This window comes from Lepidochelys kempii, chromosome 3 (assembly GCF_965140285.1).
Source record: "Lepidochelys kempii isolate rLepKem1 chromosome 3, rLepKem1.hap1, whole genome shotgun sequence".
Lineage (NCBI taxonomy): Eukaryota > Metazoa > Chordata > Testudines > Cheloniidae > Lepidochelys > Lepidochelys kempii.
Window position 1 is genome coordinate 202,202,608 of NC_136382.1, and position 14,481 is coordinate 202,217,088.

General features: G+C 46.0%; 1 protein-coding gene across 18 annotated transcripts in view; it reads right to left on the minus strand.

Annotated features, from left to right (window-relative positions):
* Window positions 1–14,481, minus strand: part of PLCB4 (phospholipase C beta 4) — a 326,044-nt gene that overhangs the window by 154,144 nt on the left and 157,419 nt on the right. Inside the window, exon 4 of one of the 18 annotated variants that reach the window (XM_078852358.1) lies at window positions 11,641–11,658. The exons of 16 other annotated variants lie outside the window; for them this stretch is intronic. The gene's annotated coding sequence lies outside the window, so the exon portion shown is untranslated. Of the gene's footprint in view, window positions 1–11,431; window positions 11,453–11,640; window positions 11,659–14,481 lie in introns of those variants that run through there. One more of the 18 variants, XM_073339651.2, reaches the window with a different exon arrangement.

The following is a 14,481-nucleotide window of genomic DNA, read 5'->3' on the forward strand; positions in this document are numbered from 1 at the left end:
TTCCCGTCACACTGTGACATACCAGGGTGCAATCCAGGCTAACGAGTAGTTGTGTCACCCCTGCCCTGTATCCTGGGATACCCTTTACAAAGTCTTGCTGCTCACAAACAGCCTCCAGCACGTAACCCACTCTCAGCTACGTCTGTGTGTGCTGCAGCCAGCCAGCCACGCCTTGGCTGTTACCAGCCGTGGTTATACTGCAGGGTGACCCCAGCACAGCCCCAGTCTTAGATTCCACCCCCACCCCCACAAAGGTATGTCCTGTACTGCCCAGCCCTCTCCTGGACAGTGCGGATATACTGAGTCCATTATCCCTTTAAGGGAATAACATATCCACAACTTGTTACTCCAAATCGAGTTACCCAGACACTTCAACTCGAACACACTGGATTAGATAAAACAGTAAAACAAGTTTATTAACTATAAAGAGAGAGATTTTGAGTGAGTACAAGCCATGAGGCATAAAAGCCAGAAATGGTCACAAGAAAAATAAAGATAAGACCTTTACAAATGCCCACCATAACACACGAAGGCCTTGTCTGCACTACACACTTTTGCAGACAGAAGTCAGCTTTGGTTGACCAAACAGTGGAGGCATACGCAGTGAAATGCTCCTCCGGCTGATGTAACTCCCTTGCTGCTATGTTAAGAAATAAAAGCTGCTGCCTGGGCTCCCGACTGGGAGCCCTACTGTCCCTGGGGTCCTGTCCCCTCACCAGGAGCATGGCAGCTGAGTGGACTCCGGGTGCGGATCTACCCGCCAGAGGTGAGAAGCCCAGCGCAGCTGCCCACGTCCTCCCGGCTGGGAGTGCAGAATCAAGAAATAGTGTGTACGGTGTGAATACAGGGGTGTATTCTGTCACATACATACACATTATACAAATTGGACTATCTAATGTAATAATCATGTCTAGACTATTTCTTGTCTCAAAGCTTACAACCCCCATTTCTTTGCCCTTGGCTAACAATCCCCTTCCTTTCTCCTTTGCTTAGTGAACAGCAACAAGATAATGTGGCGCGACTGTGTTATTCTAGAACACACTTTCTGTATACTGAAAATGCACTTCTGATATCTTTATAAATCCGCTGGGATTCTCCAGCTAGCTGCCTGCAGGGAAGCGTGAAGAGTGCATACCTCCTGAACTGCACGCTGCACTGTGCTGCTTTCAGAGGGAAAACCTTCTCCATTAGTAAGAAAGAAAGGACTCAAAGATCCAAAAGAACTAATCATAAAAGTGTGAGGACTGCAAAGGAAAACAAAGAGAAAGATCACCCCTCACAGCTCAGTGAACATGAAAGGTAGCATAGCAATGCAGCCTGGGAAATCTTTGTTAAGGTCAGTAAGGAACAGGAAGCTATTTTATAACAGGGCACATACACGAAGGCAGGGCAAGAGATCTCTGGGGGTGGGTAAGAAAAAGTGTTGTCAGGCATGAAGTGGTATCTTCAATGCATCATAATCCACAGTTGCCCTAACAGGATTTTCATTCTCGATCAGTTGCTTTTTTGGTAAGAGGAAATCTCTGATATGATTACAATGATGATAACCTTAGATGGAAAAACACACATTCTATACTAAAAATAACTGAACGAAGCCTTATTGTGTCACAGTGAAAACTAACCCAGCTTCACTGATGCACGCCCGCCAGTTCTCTCGCTTTGTCCTCTGCAAGTCTGGAGGCTGTTGTGATTAAGGATTATGTGCTACCGGGTATTTGACCGTGTGCTTTTGTGCCTCAAATTCAGCTGCATGCCATGACACTGGCTAACTGCGAAGAAATACATCCCTGAAAATGGAAGCAAACCTGAATATAATTCCCACTGACTTCAGTGGGAGTTCTACCTGAAGAGAGCACAGGAATGCCTTCCCAGTAGTTTGTGAGTGTTACAAGGCTACAGTTCCTTTTTCTTCACATGTTTTTTTATATATACATATATATATTCACTTTGGATGTCCCACATCCCCTTGAAGTCTGAGCTGGCCTTCACACTTTAGAATAATTTTTTTATTTGTCCCATACCCCAAAAACTTTACTGACTCCTGTCCAGCATGATCACACCATTATGCACATGGCCAGCTTGAGGCCTGAGCAAGGTGAGTCATAAATTAATCATTTTCTAGAAAAAGGGGGAGAAATTGGGAGGATCTGAGGAAAGGCTCTTTTGGCCCCCACCAGCCTTGGGCTTCTGCAGAAGTCGATCACAACTACATGTGTTGAGGGTTGATTGGTGGGAAGGATGGTAAAGCAGTTAGGCCGCTAGCCTACTGTACTCAGGAGTCCTGGGTTCAACACTCTGCTTAGCCACAGACTTCTTGTGTGTTGCTGGGCAAGGCACATAGCCTCAATTCCTCATCTGTAAAATGGGGGCGGTGGAATTTTCCTACCGCAGAGGGGTGTCAGATATTACATATAAGAACCTTAGATAGAGAAACGCCAGTGGGTTTGTTTTTTGCCTTTTTTTTTTTTTTTTTTTTTTTTTTTTTTAAGTTTTTCAAGTTGGGAGTAAGGGCTGGAAAAGGGTTTTGTATTGTTTATGGTGAATTTTACCACTAAATACTGCATTTCAAGTCAAGCTTCAATAACTCTTCCCTATTGCAAGAGCCCAATCCTGCAGCCTTTGTGGGGCAGGGGGGGGAGGGGAGGGAAGAGGACTTGGCCAATGGGACAAATGCCCATTTTTGCCAAAAAAGTCAGGATGGGGGCTCAGTTGAACGGTGATACCAGTTGGCTCTGGCAATCAGCCCTGTGTGGGAGAGAAATGGGCTTAGGCAGTCAGCCCTGTGAAGGGGAAACAGGCCAGCCATGGGAGGGGGTGTCCCGTTTTCATTTTGGGAAATATGGTCATCCTAAAAATCTCTTTGTAGTTTATAAAACTTGTTTTATTGTTTTAACTAATCCAGTTAATTTAAATTGAACTGTCTGGGAAACTCAATTTGGGGTGCTACTCCTGAGGGAATTCTGCACCACTGCGCAAGCACAGAATTCATGTCCTCTGCAGATTATACTCTTTTCCCGCAGAATAAATGATTCATGCTCCCCTCTCGGGCAGTGGTCCCAAGAGGGCATGACTGGTTCGGGCATCGAGAGCAGCCAGAGGAGACGTAAATCAGCGCCGTGAAGGACGGGACTGGGTGTGTGAAAGAGATACTGTCCTTTTCACTTGGTATCAACCATCAACCTAGAACTATCTACACCGAGGGTTAGACTGGTTTAACTGCATCGCTCAGTGATGTGGATTCTTCACACTTCTGAGTGATGTAATTATACCAACTTAATTTCCCTAGTGTAGACCAGGCCTTTGACAAGTTCCATGTCTTCAGGTCAGCAGGGCCTGATATAATACATCCTAGAATACTTAAGGAACTGGCTGAAGAGATCTGAGCCATTAGCAATTATCTTTGAGAACTCGTGGAGGATGGGAGACATATCCGAGGACTGGGAAAGGGCAAGTATAGTACCTATCTGTAAAAAGGAGAATAAGGAGAACACAAGAAATTATAGACGAGTCATCTTAACTTTGGTATCAGGAAAGACAAAAGAGCAAATAATTAAACAATCAATTCGTAAGCACCTAAAGGATAATAGGGTTATAAAGAATAGTCAGCATGGATTTGTCAAGAACAAATCATCTCAAATCAACCTAATATCCTTCTTGGACAAGGTAAAAAGATGAGGGGGAAGCAGTAGATGTGGATGAGAGTGAAGCAGTAGATGTGCTATATCTTAACTTTTGTAAGGCTTTGGATCCTGTTTCACATGACTTTCTCAAACAAATTAAAAGGAGGACTTGTGGCACCTTAGAGACTAACAAATTTATTTGAGCATAAGCTTTTGAGAGCTACACAAGTCCTCCTTTTCTTTTTGCAGATACAGACTAACACGGCTGCTACTCTGAAACCTGTCAAACAAATTTGAGAAATATAGCCTAGAAAAACAAACAATATGGTGGGTACACAAATGGTTGGAAAACCGTACTCTGAGAGTAATTATCAAATGTTCACAATGTTCAAGCTGGAATGCCATATTAAGTGGGGTCCCACAGGGTCTGTCCTGGGTCTGGTTCTGTTCAGTATTTTCATAAGTTATTTGATAATGGCATAGAACATACACTTACAAATACACCACGCTGGGAGGGGTTGCAAGCATTTTGAATTCTAATCCTGTCCTCCAAAGCGATTTTAAAACTGAAGAAATGGTCTCAAATAAACAAGATGAAATTCAATAAGGACAAATGCAAAGTATTATACTTAGGAAAGAATAATCAATTGCACAAATACAAAATGGGAAATGACTGTCTAGGAAGGAAATACTGCAGAAAGCGATCCGGGGGTTATAGTGGATCACAAATTAATTATGAGTCAACAAAGTAATGCTGTTGCAAAAAAAAAAAAAGGGGGAGGGGGACATCATTCTGGAATGTTGTAAGCAAGATGTGTAAGTCTTCCATTCTACTCGGGACTGAGAAGGCCTCAACTGGAATATTGTGTCCAATTTTGAGAAAGATGTGGACAAATTGGAGAGAATCCAGAGGAGAGCAAGAAAAATGATTAATGATCTAGTAAACATGACCTACAAGGAAAGATTGAAAAGGTTGGGTTTGTTTAGTCTGGAGAAAAGAAGACTGAAAGGGGAAGGGGGGGGACACATGATAACTATCTTCAAGTACGTAAAAGGTTGTTACAAAGAGTAGGATGATAAATGGTTCTCCTTAATCCCTGAAGACAGGAGAAGAAGTAATGGGCTTAAATGGCAGCAAAGGAGATTTAGTTTTACACATTAGGAAAAACTTCCGAACTGTCAGGGTTGTTAAGCACAGGAACAAATTGTCTGGGGAGGCTGTGGAATCTCCGCATTTGGAGGTTTTTAAGAGCAGGTTAGACAAACAGCTGTCAGGAATAGTCTAGATAATACTTAGTCCTGCCTCAGTGCCAGGGACTGGACTAGATGAGCTACTGAGGTCTCTTCCAGGCCAACATTTCTAGGATTCTAGGACAGTTAGCAGTGCCTATGCTTTACTTTCCAGGCTTTGTAATTTTGACTTTTTGAGCCCAATATCAGTATTTTCTTTAAATCTGCTTAATCAGCAAATAAGCCTGATCAGACAGTGGGGCTAAAAATGCAATCTTGATTTAAACGTTAGAATAATACATACAATTCAGATTGGTTGGCTAACTACAGGACTTAGCACTCTGACTGCTAAAGAAAAGGAAACTGTTTGCTTCTCTTTGCACGCAGTCAGAGAGCAGCAACAGCCTTGAGGGTCAAGAAGGGGTGATTTGTTGGCCTTCCAGCAAAGATTTGCTTCAGTGAGCAGCAGCCACGAAAGAGGCACAGGAATTGAATTTGTTCACTAAGGACCTGATCCAAAGCTCACTGAAGTCTATGGATTAGGCTCCAACAGAGCAGCACTTAAAGCTTTATCAGTATAAAAAAAAAACCAAACAAAAAAAACCAAACACACACCTGTTGCTGATCCCACTGTAAGAGCTGAGCACTGTTGGGAGGAAGTGACAGGTCATTTGCAGCCCCAAGCTTTATTCCAGGTTGTCACACACCTGGTGCTGCCATTGTTGAGCCGTTTCCAGTCCAACACACAGGAATGTGAGAGCAAGAGGGCCAAAGCACAGATATGAGTAACCACTGGGCATGATGTCACAACACACCGTAGCAAATGGAAGTTAATTTTAACCAGGCTAAAAATGTTAAGACACTAATAGCTACTGCCAGGGCAAAGAAACGTGAGCTATGAACCAGACTGCATGCATCTAGAAAGGAACGTGAATCAAGGAACCTGTGACTAGCAGGCAAAATTCTTCTAAAGGATTGTGAGGTTACATGCTATAGAAGAAAGGATCATTGTTGTATTCAGACATCTAAATATGCTGAGTAGGGGCCTTAGATGTCATCCCCACTCGGTGTTATGGTATGTTAACCCATCCCTCAACCCCACTCCATCTAGGATGTGTTTATTATTCAAATTTGAATATTTTCAAGGTTGTTAGCAATATTTTTAGCGGACATTTGTCTAGGTGGATAACAAACTTACAGTATACTTAGTAGAGCATCACTATCACCTGTAGCATAACATGGGACCCCACTTTGGCATGTGGGTGCAGAAGCGTCTCTCTGCCCCAAGGGACAAATGTCGGTGTTTGACAGTGAAATTGGGCTCATTTATTCTCCTAAAAGCCTTCAACCTCTTCCTTGCTTCCCAAAGGAGTTCATTTACACATTACTGGTCAGATTCTCAGCTGGTGCAAGTCACTGTTCCTCCATTATTACAATGGAGCTTTCTCCATTTGCACCAGCTGAGGGTATGGCCCTACATTAGCTGTCAAAATGCAATTCATTTTTCACCTAACAGGCATGAACAACAAATTTCTCTTTTTGGATTGCCCTTTCCTGGGCTTGGATATATTCCTCCTTTCCCAGCATGATTTATGCATACTTCTAGTGTAATGCCTTTTTAAATGTGCTTTTTGTTATCAGATCGTGGGAGGTTCTTTCCCAGAATACAAGTAAACAGAAAAGCTTGCAACAATTTTGCAACAGAAAAGCGTCAAAAACAGACTCCAAGGAGAAACTATTGAGCTTGAATTAATACCCAAACTAGATACCATTAACTTGGGTTTGAATAGAGACTGGGAGTGGCTGGGTTATTACACATATTGAATCTATTTCCTTAAGTTAAGTATCCTCACACCTTCTTGTCAACTGTCTAAATGGGCCATCTTGATTATCACTACAAAAGTTTTTTGTTTTTTTTCTCCTGCTGATAATAGCTCATCACACAAAGTAAAACTATTTCCCCATGTTTATTCCCCCCCTCCCCCGCCACTATTCCTCAGACTTTCTTGTCAACTGCTGGAAATGGCCCACCTTGATTATCACTACAAAAGGTTTCCCCTCCCCACTCCCGCCCCCTGCTCTCCTGCTGGTAATAGCTCACCTTAAGTGATCACTCTCCTTACAGTGTGTATGGTAACACCCATTGTTTCGTGTTCTCTGTGTATATAAATCTCCCCACTGTATTTTCCACTGAATGCATCCGCTGAAGTGAGCTGTAGCTCATGAAAGCTTATGCTCAAATAAATTTGTTAGTCTCTAAGGTGCCACAAGTACTCCTTTTCTTTTCGCGAATACAGACTAACACGGCTGCTACTCTGAAACGTAGCTAATTAGCCTCTCCCAGTTTGTTGGTAACTTCCAACTTATCTGTATGTATATCTATCTATCTTACTATATGTTCCATTCTATGCATCCGATGAAGTGGGCTGTAGCTCACAAAGCTTATGCTCTAATACATTTGTTAGTCCCTAAGGTGCCACAAGTACTCCTGTTCTTTTTGAGAAAACCTTGGGTTGGCCCATCCTCAGTAAACAACTTGAGCATATAGAAATCACAGGAAGTTCATTTATCATGGATTCATGAGCTAGGTACATCATGCATCTATTTTTTAAATACTTTATTTTAAGAAATTGGTAAGAAGAGATGCAGATGTAAAAAAAAAAAAATCACTGTTAATATACCAGAAGGATAAAAAATGTCATGTACGCAAGTAAAAACACAGCTGACATTAACAAATCAGAGAAAGATTACGTACCCCTCTACTGACTCTGTTCCTTATTGCTGTTGGGTAGGTTAATGTTCATGTACCCATTTAGATAAGTAAAAGCAGTAGTAGGAAGAAAGAGACGGGCGGATCAGAGGAAGATGGAGGTTAGAAAATGATGTAGCTGTACCTTGGTAAATGAGATTCATGGGCTGTGATGTAATAGCTGGAGAAGACAAAATTATATGACGCAGAATACAAGCCATTAGGAGTGTGCCATTTAGCTCAGAAAACACAAAGTACCTTTCACTCTTTTTAGTCGAGGAAAAGGCTAATAGGATATTCACAGATGGAACTAGCACTGACCTTTCCTTTTAATTAATCTAGAATATAAGGCTGTTCTCTGGCTAACATCCAACTTCTTTTGATGGAGGCACAAGGAAGCCCTGGGAAAGCGGGGGGAATGATTTGAGTTTTTGCTTATAGGATTGTCTCAGCAAAACTGAATTGTCTGTTCTACAGTTAAGGCCAAATGTTGAAAGGATGGGTCTGCTTTCTGCATAGTAGAAAGTGACCCAACATGAAAGAAAAATAAAGCTGATACATCTTAAACACTAAGAGATAAACATGTGTCTCACTTGAGCTCCACGGAGCTGCTTACCATGTGAACAGCCAATTGATGGTATTTATGTTTAATTTACCTTAAGTTATCCCATTTTCCCCAATATGTTCAAAAGCGTAATAAAAACACAGGGGCACAATTCTTTTCTAGCACAATATACCCGTCCTAAAGAGACGGCAGAAATTCTAACCACTTTAACTCCCAAAAGATATCACAATCTTAATCTTAACACACCTCTGAACAACATACTAACCCACACAGACCTCCCTACCAACACTACAAAAAGAAGGATTCTGGTTGGACTCCTCCTGAAGGTTGAAACAACAGACTGGACTTCTACATAGAGTGTTTCCGCCGATGTGCACGGGCTGAAATTGTGGAAAAGAAGCATCACTTGCCCCATAACCTCAGCCGTGCAGAACACAATGCCATCCACAGCCTCAGAAACAACTCTGACATCATAATCAAAAAGGCTGACAAAGGAGGTGCTGTCGTCATCATGAATAGGTCGGAATATGAACAAGAGGCTGCTCGACAGCTCTCCAACACCACTTTCTACAAGCCATTACCCTCTGATCCCACTGAGGGTTACCAAAAGAAACGTCACCATTTGCTCAAGAAGCTCCCTGAAAAAGCACAAGAACAAATCCACACAGACACACCCCTAGAACCCCAACCAAGGGCATTCTATCTGCTACCCAAGATCCATAAACCTGGAAATCCTGGACGCCCCATCATCTCAGGATTGGCACCCTGACAGCAGGATTGTCTGGCTATGTAGACTCCCTTCTCAGGCCCTACGCTACCAGCACTCCCAGCTATCTTCGAGATACCACTGACTTCCTGAGGAAACTACAATCCATCGGTGATCTTCCTGAAAACACTATCCTGGCCACTATGGATGTAGAAGCCCTCTACACCAACATTCCATACAAAGATAGACTACAAGCCATCAGGAACAGTATCCCCAATAATGTCACGGCAAACCTGGTGGCTGAACTTTGTGACTTTGTCCTCACCCATAACTATTTCACATTTGGGGACAATGTATACCTTCAAATCAGCGGCACTGCTATGGGTACCCGCATGGCCCCACAGTATGCCAACATTTTTATGGCTGACTTAGAACAATGCTTCCTCAGCTCTCGTCCCCTAATGCCCCTACTCTACTTGCGCTACATTGATGACATCATCATCATCTGGACCCATGGAAAAGAAGCACTTGAGGAATTCCACCATAATTTCAACAATTTCCATCCCACCATCAACCTCAGCCTGGACCAGCCCACACAAGAGATCCACTTCCTGGACACTACTGTGCTAATAAGCAATGGTCACATAAACACCACCCTGTACCGGAAACCTACTGACCGCTATGCCTACCTACATGTCTCCAGCTTTCATCCAGATCACACCACACAATCCATTGTCTACAGCCAAGCTGTAACTGGGAATTGGTCCTGGGAATTTAACTGGGAATTGGTCCTGCTTTGAGCAGGGGGTTGGACTAGATGACCTTCTGGGGTCCCTTCCAACCCTGATATTCTATGATTCTATGATGCTATGATTCTAAGCTCTATGATACAACCGCATTTGCTCCAACCCCTCAGACAGAGACAAACACCTACAAGATCTCTATCAAGCATTCTTACAACTACAATACCCACCTGCTGAAGTGAAGAAACAGATGGACAGAGCCAGAAGAGTACCCAGAAGTTTCCAACTACAGGACAGGCCCAACAAAGAAAATAACAGAACTCCACTAGCCATCACCTTCAGCCCCCAACTAAAACCTCTCCAACGCATCATCAAGGATCTACAACCTATCCTGAAGGATGACCCATCACTCTCACAGATCTTGGGAGACAGGCCAGTCCTTGCTTACAGACAGCCCCGCAACCTGAAGCAAATACTCACCAGCAACCACACACCAAAGAACAGAACCACTAACCCAGGAACCTGGGGGGGTGGGATAGCTCAGTGGTTTGAGCATTGGCCTGCTAAACCCAGGGTTGTGAGTTCAATCCTTGAGAGGGCCATTTAGGGATCTGGGGCAAAAATTGGGAATTGGTCCTGCTTTGAGCAGGGGATTGGACTAGATGACCTCCTGAGGTCCCTTCCAACCCTGTTATTCTATGAACCTATTCTTGCAACAAAGCCCGTTGCCAACTGTGTTCACATATCTTTTCAGGGGACACCATCATAGGGCCTAATCACATCAGCCACACTATCAGAGGCTCGTTCACCTGCGCATCTACCAATGTGATATATGCCATCATGTGCCAGCAATGCCCCTCTGCCATGTACATTGGCCAAATTGCACAGTCTTTACGTAAAAGAATAAATGGACACAAATCAGACGTCAAGAATTATAACATTCAAAAACCAGTCGGAGATCACTTCAATCTCTCTGGTCACTCAATTACAGACCTAAAAGTGGCAATACTTCAACAAAAAATCTTCAAAAACAGACTCCAACGATAGACTGCTGAATTGGAATTAATTTGCAAACGGCACACCATTAAATTAGGCTTGAATAAAGACTGGGAGTGGATGTGTCATTACACAAAGTAAAACTATTTCCCCATGTTTATTCCCCCCCCCTTACTGTTCCTCACACGTTCTTGTCAACTGCTGGAAATGGCCCACCTGGATTATCACTACAAAAGGCCCCCCCGCTCTCCTGCTGGTAATCGCTCACGTTACCTGATCACTCTCCTTACAGTGTGTATGATAACACGCATTGTTTCATGTTCTCTGTGTATATAAATCTCCCCACTGTATTTTCCACTGAATGCATCCGATGAAGTGAGCTGTAGCTCACGAAAGCTTATGCTCAAATAAATTTGTTAGTCTCTAAGGTGCCACAAGTACTCATTTTCTTTTCACAATCTTAATGTTACTGAGAAGTAATAAGGCTGCCATTTGAGTCTGCTATGAAAAACCTAGGTTCTGATCCTAGTTCTGCCAAAAGTGACCTTCAGAAACCTCTTTTGTCCTCATTTCCCCACCTTTAAACGGGGGTGAATGATCTGCCTTACCTATGTCAATGGATATTTTTATTTGTAGCTCACTGGTTCACTGGGTTTTCATCTAGTAGCAGGAGTAGAATAAAAGCCTACTGATGCCACAAAACGAAGGACTTGTGACTTAAGCTCAACTCACAAAGGTCTATTCTGCAGCACTGGAGATCCTAGGTTTAAATCCTCCTTTGAGAAACAAGCAAGTGGCATTTTCCATGTCACCTCCACGAACCTGTTTGGCATCAGAGGGGTTTGGCCCTGAAGCTGCTTCTGGAGTTCCCTGTGCACTGTACTGACAGACTTAGCTGATCACAATGCAACAGAACAGTGATTACGTAGGTCCGTAAGGAAGGTCTAATAACTTCCTAGTTCCAATGTCAGACCTTCCTTTTGGTACAATGCACCACGTCTAAGCAATGCAAGTTTCACGTGTCTCCTTACCCCTTGTTTGTTCAATATCTGTGTGGGGAAAAAAAAAAGAAAGAAAGTATATTAAAAATGTATGAGAAAGATTTTGCAACTTTGAAAACAGCTCAGTTTTTAAGATGCTCTGTCTCAGGATTTCAAATACTCCCTCCTCACCCCCCCACTCCACACTCGACTCTGGTCCCTGGCAGGGGAGATGGGGGGAGGAGCAAGGGACCAGCAGCCAGGGTGATGAAGGGGTGGGGCCAGAGCCCGAAGGGAAGAGGCAGGGTGCCAGAGCCTCTCCTATTCTGGCCACCCTCCCTGGGACGCTGCCCAGTGCAGCGCAGCGGCTACATTCTCCCAGGTAGCTGCTGGGCTGCCCTGGGCAGCGTCCGGATGTGACTCCACGGGGATAGTTCTCTGAAGACGTCCACAGAGTGTGCAGCGGCAGTCAGAAAAGCAAACGGGATGTCAGGAATCATTAAAAAAGGGACAGAGAATAAGACAGAGAATGTCTTCTTGCCCTTATATAAATCCACGGTATGCCCACATCTTGAATACTGCGTACAGATGTGGTGCCCCTCATCTCAGAAAAGATATACTGGCATTAGAAAAGGTTCAGAAAAGGGGAGACCGATTAGGGGTTTGGGAGGGTCCCATATGAGGAGAGATTAAAGAGGCTAGGACTTTTCAGCTTGGAAAAGGGGAGACTAAGGGGAGATATGATAGAGGTCTATAAAATCATGAGTCGTGTGGAGAAAGTGAATAAGGAAAAGGTATTTACTTGTTCCCATAATATAAGAACTAGGGGCCACCAAATGAAATGAATGGGTAGCAGGTTTAAAACAAATAAAAGGAAGTTCTTCTTCACTCAGCACACAGTCAACTTGTGGAACTCCTTGCCTGAGGAGGTTGTGAAGGCTAGGACTATAACAGGGTTTAAAACAGAACTGGATACATTCATGGAGGTTGGGTCCATTAACGGCTATTAGCCAGGATGGGTAAGGAATGGTGTCCCTAGCCTCTGTTTGTCAGAGGGTGGAGATGGATGGCAGGAGAGAGATCACTAGATCATTACCATCATCACTCCCTCTGGGGCACCTGGCATTGGTCACTGTCGGGAGACAGGATACTAGGCTGAATGGACCTTTGGTCTGACCCAGTATGGCCATTCGTATGTTCACATGCCAGGGGGAGCCGGGGCAGCAGGAAGACAGAGCCCCTACCCCAGGTAACATGGGATGGGGAGGGGACGGGGAGAGCATGGGGTCCCTGGCCTGGGGGTAGGAGTTGCCAACTTTCTATTGGCGCAAAACCGAACACCCTAGCCTTGCCCCTTCTCTCTGGTCCCACCTCTCCCCCCCACTATATTCCCCCTCCCTTGGTGGCTCGCTCTCCCCCACCCTCATTCACTGTCACTGGGTTGGGACAGGGGGTTGCGGTGAGGGAGAGGGCTCTGGCTGGGGGTACTGGCTCTGGGGTGGGGCCGAGGGATTTGGAACGTGGGAGGGGGTAGCGGGTTGAGGCAGGGGGTTGGAGAGTGGGCGGGGGGTGAGGGCTCTGGGGTGCGGGAGGGGGATCCAGGCTGCAGGGTGGGGCCGAGGGATTCGGAGTGCGGAATGGGGCTGCAGGTCGAGGTGCAGGAGGGGGTGAGGGTTCTGGGCTGCAGGAGGGGACTCTGGGTTTGGGGATGCTGAGCGCTGGGGTGCAGGGGGTATGGGCTCTGGGCTAGGGTGCGAGCTCCGAGGTGGGTGCCAGGATGAGGGGTTCAGGGTGTGGGAGGGGGCTGTGGGCTGGGGCAGGGTGCTGAGGTGCAGGGGGGGTGATGGCTCTGGGCTGGGGGCTCTGAGCTGCAGGAGGGAACTCTGCGTTTGGGGGTGCTGAGGGTTGGGGGTTGGGGTGCAGGAGGGCATATGGGCTCTGGGCTGGGGGTGCGGGCTCTGGACAGGGCCGGGGATGAGGGGTTTGGGATGCAGGAGGGAGCTCCAGGTTTGGGGCAGAGGGGACCTCAGGGCTAGGGTGCAGGAAGGTATATGAGCTCTGGGTGCAAGCTCTGGGGTGGGGCCGGGGATGAGGGGTTCAGCGTGTGGGAGGGGGCTGTGGGCTGAGGCAGGGGGTTGAGGTGCCGGGGGGGGGATGAGGGCTCTGGACTGGAGCTGGGGATGAGGGGTTTGGGATGCAGGAAGGAGCTCCAGGTTTGGAGGGGTTCAGGGTTGGGTTACCTCCAGCAGCTCCCTGTCAGCAGCGCAGCAGGGGGGTTAAGGCAGGCTGCCTGCCCTGTCCTGGGGCACTGCACTGTGCCCCAGAAGTGGCCAGCAGGTACAGCTTCTGCGGGTGGGGGCAGGAGGCTCTGCGGCACATGCTGTTCTCACCCACACGCACCACCCCCCCAGCTCCCATTGGCCAGTTCCCGGCCAATGGGAGTGTGGAGCCAGTGCTCAGGGCAGGGGACAGCGCGCGGTGCCCCGTGGCCCCCCCACCTAGGAGCTGGACCTGCTGGCTGCTTCCGGGGCGCAGTGCGGTGCCCCAGGACTGGCATGGACTGGCCAGCTATAGCTCCGCAGCACTGCCGACCGGACTTTTAATGCTCCATTGGCGGTACTCACCAGAGCCGCCTGGGTCCCTTTACGACTGGGCGTTCTGGTCAAAAACCGGACACCAGGTCACCCTAGCTGACGGTGGGGCGGGGAGGCCACATGGCGGGGGGGAAGGCATGGGGCCCCCCTTTAGTTGGTGCCCTTTATGTCCCTCCAATGTGTCACCTATAGCCCCGGCCTTATCTATCAATTCTCAGGACAATTTGATGGTTTTGTAGATTTTACAGAGGATGCAAAATTATGCTTTAAAGAGAAATCCAGATTCATCACTTCAGCT